We start from the raw sequence: 7,148 nt of genomic DNA on the forward strand, positions 1-7,148 counted from the left end.
GGAGGCAGTCGCGGTGCAGCGTCAGCCCGGAGATCCATTATACGGGGTCACGCTGGAGGAGCTTTTGGGGGTCGGTGCATACAATCGCTTGGAGGCCCAGGCCCTAATGGGGCCGGATAAGGCAAAAGCGACCATGACGCTAGCTAGGAGAGCACTGGACCAAATTAGGGAGCCTGGAGGAATGCCCTCCTATATGTCCATCAAGCAAGGGCGAGACGAAGCGTTTGGAACATTTATTGATAGGGTTGCCGCAGCTATACAGGTAGCTGGGTTACCCGAATATCTCAAAGGCCCTATTCTTAAACAATGCGCCCTTCAAAATTGTAATCAAACCTCTCGAAATGTTCTAAATACGCTGCCCAGTACCTGGACTATAGAAGAGGCTCTTGATCGATTGTCGCGGATACCGATAGGCTCGCAAGCGCTATTGGTTGACGCTATTCGAAAGGTAGGGGAAAGTATTACTCAGGGACTGCAGGCTAGTCAGTCGCAGGTATTCGCCGCCCTTGCCCCCCTGCAAAGTGGAAAAGGACCTCACTCGTCGAGAAGACCTGCACTACGCTGCTATCGGTGTGGCATCGCGGGTCATATAAAGAGGCAATGTGGGACGGCTAATGTGTGGTGTCCCTCTTGCCGATCTGATACGCATAATGAAACCGCTTGCCGGCGGAAGACCCAGGGAAACGGGAAGACCAGCGGGAACCGCCGCCCCGCGATGACACAAAAAGCGGCTTTCCCCTCAACAGCGGCGGCAGCTGCGGAGACTCCAACCGAGACGAATCCTTTCACCTCCAACCAGCCACCAGAGGGAGCCTGGGGATTGGACTTGGCAACCGCAGTAAATGTGACTTTGATGGACAATAAGCCTGTTGGGGTGAAAACAGGCGTTATGGGACCTGTAAAAATTAATAATGAGCCTGTTGGAGCACTTCTGATTGGAAGGTCATCGGCGACATTAAATGGGGCTTTAGTGTTAACAGGACTTATTGATAAGGACTTTACTGGGGAGATACAAATTATGGTATCAGCCATGTTCCCTCCGCTACATATACCGAAGGGAACTCGATTGGCTCAATTCTGCCTGTCTCTTGCCAAAGCGACTGATCCCTTCCGCACCTGTTTGTTCGGGGTCCCAATAGGGAACAAGGAGGAGCTGAAACAACTGTTAGCACCATATTCCGCAAGTACTGATTTGTTCGATCTTTCGTCCAACCTCTCCGACGCCGTTGTGGCGGCGCTAGTGGCTCTGAACACGAGCTTGCCATGGGATCCCCAGGAACTGGATTTGTTGGGATCAGTGGCGGTAGGGAACACCAGTAATAACTGGACACAGACGTGCTTTATGTGGAATAAAGGAAAACAAAATATGACTCAATGGACTAATGTGACCTCTCACACAAGGGGGTTCGAAGCTAATAGCAGCTATTGCGGGTACAACGACACCACCAACACCACCATGGGGGCATACGGGAACAAGTCAAGCACATGGCCAAGGCAAACTGCTAAGGCCTTACCACCTGGTATATTCCTGATCTGTGGAGATCGAGCCTGGCAGGGAATCCCAGCAAATGCGCACGGGGGGCCATGCTATTTGGGACGCTTGACTTTGTTTGCCCCTGACCTACACAGTCAAGAATTGCGAAACATTACTCAACAATGGAAACGACGGACGAGACGCAGTCTCAAAAACTTTGGGGAGTGACTGCGATAACCAGGTCGAACTCTGGGGTCCTGCTGAAAGGTTCTTTTCAGCGGCACTTGTGCCTGGAGTGGCTGTGGCTCATGCTATGGCTAGTCTAGGGAAACTAGCTTGTTGGGCTGTAAAACAAGCAAATGTGACATTTGAAAAAAAAAAAAAAAAAAAAAAAAAAAAAAAAAAAAAAGGGAGAGAGAGAAACTAGCTTGCACATTTTAGGTCTGTGAAATTTTGTGAGAATTTTTTCCTGCACTGGACAGTTGAGAGAAAAAAAAAAAAAAGGAAAGAAAAAAAAAAAAAAAAAAAAAAAAAAAAAAAAGCACATAGGGAATTATGTTAATTGTGTTTGTGTCTTTAGGCAAAGCTGTGGAAGTCTTGAAATGTCACAGTAGTAAATAACTTTTATTACTTTTTGGCTAATTCTTTTTCTGTTGGAACACTGAATTCTGTGCATATGTATATATGAACACAAATTGAAGGCCTCTACCTCCTGGAGTATACAACTTGGTTTGTTTACCTCCACATGATTTTTTTTTTTTTTTAAGTTCAGTGTGGAGACTTGAAACTTGAATGTCCCTTCCAACTTTTATATTTAAAACAAGACTAGAAAATTGAAGACTGTTTTTCACCTGTACATAGAAATATTAAAGGGTGGTCTTAAAATTTGAACATTGGTCTGGAGAAAAACCATGGTGTTTGTTATGGACAATTAACTGTTAAAGTTATTGTAAGTTATCTGTATTTAGCAGAGTATTTTCAACGAGTGATCTGAGCTGAAATTGGAGACTATTAGTAAGTTATGTTTGGAAGTTTTAACTTCAATGAAGTAATTATTTGCTGTGAAAGAGACGAACATTGAATGACTGAACAAAGAGGGTGCAATATCTTTGTTTTTTATGAGGCTCCTGAGAATAAAACCAACTGAAGCATTTCAATTCACTTGAATGAGAAACGTGTTTAATTAAAAGAGCCCAAGAAGACACTGGTATGAAAGGTAAAATCTCAGAGGTTGGTCAGTTAATGTGGCACACTTGCTGGTCACTTTGTAAAATGTAGATTTGAAGTACAGTGGTGAAAACATTAAATGTGACTACGCAGATGCTCACAGAAATGGCCCAGGACCTGGACAGCTTGCGACACGCTGTGTTACAGAACAGAGCGGCGATTGATTTTCTACTGCTGGCACAGGGCCACGGGTGTGAAGAGCTCGAAGGAATGTGCTGTTTTAATCTCTCGGACCATGGCGAGTCAATCCACGAGCAACTGAAATGGCTGAGAGACCACACCAAGAAGATAGTGGTCCAAGATAATTGGCTTGATAGACTGTTTGCAAATTGGTTTGGGAACATGGGGGGTTGGATATTGGGTCTGATAAAAGAAGGGCTACGCTTACTGCTAATAATTGTCCTAATTATAGTAGCGGCGCGAGTAGTATTTAGTTGCCTAATAAAAAGGCTCGAGCAGTTAACTAGTAGGGTTTTTCTAGCAACAGTAATAGCATGTGTAAGGTGTAATTGCTCGAAAAAGAAAAAAAAAAAAAAAAAAAAAAAAAAAAAAAAAAAAAAAAAAGGGGTCAATGCCACACGTGCTCCTTATTGCAATGCATCTCTTTGCTGTCATTATACAAACTATAATAGCATCCTTCCTTGCGCCAGGAGCCGCTCTGCTCGGCTGTGGGATCGACTGTGGAACGGACGCCCCTAGGTGCACCCCGAGCATTTTTTCCTCGGAGGGGTCTCCACTCTCAGCCGCTCACCACGGGAGCAGACAAGGACCTCCTGAAGCTGCACACAAATTATTTTCAGTGATATTGTCTTGTGGTATGAATGAGAAGTGCAAGAGGCCTCTCTGCGTGATTGTGTGATTGTGTGATTGTGCTGTGCGAGTAAGAAGCAGTATCGCTGCGAAGCAACATTCCTAGCGCTTAGTGGCTTGTTGACTGATGTAGATTCTAGTAGGCACACTACTTTACAATCGTAGTTCTGCATGAGATTTTTGACCCTGTTGCTTATTGTACCTTGCTTATTGCAGTGTGTGCGGTGATTGATAGAAAAATCTATAGAAAGCTTTTGGTTCAAAATAAAAACGGGGGAATTGTTGAGGACTGGCTCGCTGCGCGTAATCACATTGATATCATGCAGCTGCAAGATAAGGAAATGGCGGATTACCGCACCCAGCTGGTCTAGAAAAACAAGAGCAAAGGCACGTACGCAAGGCTTGTCTGGGAACTCTTGTGAGAAATCCCAGGCAGCTTGTCTGGGAACTCTTGTGAGAAATCCCAGGCAATTAGAAACAATGATAGTAGAGGGCATACTGCCCTGGGAGTTATAGTTAGATTAGAAAGGGGAACTAGCGGATAGAAGAATGCGGAACTAACAGATAGGGCAGTAGATGACGCTTACCAATAAGGAGCTTGGCTTTTGCAATATGTATGAGCTAATTATCCTGTACACGATAAAAGACAATTGAGCTATCCATTAAAGCTGAAGCATACTTAACACTCATATTGAGCGTTTGTGTCTTCCCTCCGTCGACAACAAGTCCAGAGAGTGCACTAGCACCACTGGGGAATGCAGTGCAGTGAGTCCAGTGAGTACACTGGCACCAATGGGGATGCAGTGCAGTGAGTCAAGAGAGTGCACTGGCACCACTGGGGATGCACTGCAGTGAGCCCAGAGAGTGCACTGGCACCACTGGGGATGCGGTGCCGGGAGTCCAGAGAGTGCACTGGCACCACTGGGGATGCAGTGCAGTGAGTCCAGAGAGTGCACTGGCACCACTGGGGATGCAGTGCAGTGAGTCCAGAGAGTGCACTAGCACCACTGGGGATGCACTGCAGTGAGTCCAGAGAGTGCTCTGGCACCACTGGGGATGCAGTGCAGTGAGTCCAGAGAGTGCACTGGCACCACCGGGGATGTGTTGCCGGGAGTCCAGAGAGTGCACTGGCACCACTGGGGATGCAGTGCAGTGAGTCCACAGACTGCACTGGAACCACTGAGAATGCACTTCAGTGAGTCCAGAGAGTGCACTGGCACCACTGGGGATGCACTGCAGTGAGTCCACAGAGTGCACTAGCACCACTGGGGAATGCAGTGCAGTGAGTCCAGTGAGTACACTGGCACCAATGGGGATGCAGTGCAGTGAGTCAAGAGAGTGCACTGGCACCACTGGGGATGCACTGCAGTGAGCCCAGAGAGTGCACTGGCACCACTGGGGATGCGGTGCCGGGAGTCCAGAGAGTGCACTGGCACCACTGGGGATGCAGTGCAGTGAGTCCACAGACTGCACTGGAACCACTGAGAATGCACTTCAGTGAGTCCAGAGAGTGCACTGGCACCACTGGGGATGCACTGCAGTGAGTCCACAGAGTGCACTAGCACCACTGGGGAATGCAGTGCAGTGAGTCCAGTGAGTACACTGGCACCAATGGGGATGCAGTGCAGTGAGTCAAGAGAGTGCACTGGCACCACTGGGGATGCACTGCAGTGAGCCCAGAGAGTGCACTGGCACCACTGGGGATGCGGTGCCGGGAGTCCAGAGAGTGCACTGGCACCACTGGGGATGCAGTGCAGTGAGTCCAGAGAGTGCACTGGCACCACTGGGGATGCAGTGCAGTGAGTCCAGAGAGTGCACTAGCACCACTGGGGATGCACTGCAGTGAGTCCAGAGAGTGCTCTGGCACCACTGGGGATGCAGTGCAGTGAGTCCAGAGAGTGCACTGGCACCACCGGGGATGTGTTGCCAGGAGTCCAGAGAGTGCACTGGCACCACTGGGGATGCAGTGCAGTGAGTCCAGAGAGTGCACTGGCACCACTGGGGATGCAGTGCAGTGAGTCAAGAGAGTGCACTGGCACCACTGGGGATGCACAGCAGTGAGCCCAGAGAGTGCACTGGCACCACTGGGGATGCGGTGCCGGGAGTCCAGGGAGTGCACTGGCACCACTGGGGATGCGGTGCAGTGAGTCCAGAGAGTGCACTGGCACCACTGAGAATGCACTTCAGTGAGTCCAGAGAGTGCACTGGTACCACTGGGGATGCAGTGCAGTGAGTCCAGAGAGTGCACTAGCACCACTGGGGATGCAGTGCAGTGAATCCAGTGAGTGCACTGGCACCACTGGGGATGCAGTGCAGTGAGTCAAGAGAGTGCACTGGCACCACTGGGGATGCACAGCAGTGAGCCCAGAGAGTGCACTGGCACCACTGGGGATGCGGTGCCGGGAGTCCAGAGAGTGCACTGGCACCACTGGGGATGCAGTGCAGTGAGTCCAGAGAGTGCACTGGCACCACTGGGGATGCACTGCAGTGAGTCCAGAGAGTGCACTGGCACCACTGGGGATGCACTGCAGTGAGTCCAGAGAGTGCTCTGGCACCACTGGGGATGCAGTGCAGTGAGTCAAGAGAGTGCACTGGCACCACTGGGGATGCAGTGCAGTGAGTCCAGAGAGTGCACTGGCACCACTGGTGATGCACTGCAGTTACTCCAGAGAGTGCACTGGCACCACTGGGGATGCGGTGCGGTGAGACCAGAGAGTGCACTGGCACCACTGGGGATGCAGTGCAGTCAGTCCAGTGAGTGTACTGGCACCACTGGGGATGCACTGCAGTGAGTCCAGAGAGTGCACTGGCACCACTGGGGATGCAGTGCAGTGAGTCCAGAGAGTGCACTGGCACCACTGGGGATGCACTGCAGTGAGTCCAGAGAGTGCACTAGCACCACTGGGGATGCACTGCAGTGAGTCCACAGAGTGCACTAGCACCACTGGGGATGCAGTGCAGTGAGTCCAGAGAGTGCACTGGCACCACTGGGGATGCACTTCAGTGAGTCCAGAGAGTGCACTGGCACCACTGGGGATGCAGTTCAGTGAGTCCAGAGAGTGCACTGGCACCACTGGGGATGCAGTGCAGTGAGTCCAGAGAGTGCACTGGCAACACTGGGGTTGCAGTGCAGTGAGTCCAGAGAGTGCACTGGCACCACTGGGGATGCAGTGCAGTGAGTCCAGAGTGTGCACTGGCACCACTGGGGATGCAGTGCAGTGAGTCCAGAGATTGCACTGGCACCACTGGGGATGCAGTGCAGTGAGTCCAGAGAGTGCACAGGCAGCACTGGGGATGCAGTGCAGTGAGTCCAGAGAGTGCACTGGCACTACTGGGGATGCAGTGCAGTGAGTCCAGAGAGTGCACTGGCACCACTGGGGATGCAGTGCAGTGAGTCCAGTGAGTGTACTGGCACCACTGGGGATGCACTGCAGTGAGTCCAGAGAGTGCACTGGCACCACTGAGAATGCACTTCAGTGAGTCCAGAGAGTGCACTGGCACCACTGGGGATGCAGTGCAGTGAGTCCAGAGAGTGCACTGGCACCACTGAGAATGCACTTCAGTGAGTCCAAAGAGTGCACTGGCACCACTGGGGATGCACTGCAGTGAGTCCAGAGAGTGCACTAGCACCACTGGG

The 7,148-nt window shown here is 50.8% G+C and overlaps 1 long non-coding RNA gene across 1 annotated transcript; it reads left to right on the forward strand.

Annotated features, from left to right (window-relative positions):
- Positions 1 to 1,159: 1,159 nt before the first annotated feature.
- Positions 1,160 to 4,200, forward strand: LOC308186618. Its single transcript, XR_013944142.1, has 2 exons — positions 1,160 to 3,943; positions 3,979 to 4,200. It is a non-coding gene; the product is annotated as an uncharacterized lncRNA (long non-coding RNA).
- Positions 4,201 to 7,148: the final 2,948 nt, after the last annotated feature.

This window comes from Anser brachyrhynchus (genome assembly GCF_964034855.1).
Source record: "Anser brachyrhynchus genome assembly, contig: SCAFFOLD_374, whole genome shotgun sequence".
Lineage (NCBI taxonomy): Eukaryota > Metazoa > Chordata > Aves > Anseriformes > Anatidae > Anser > Anser brachyrhynchus.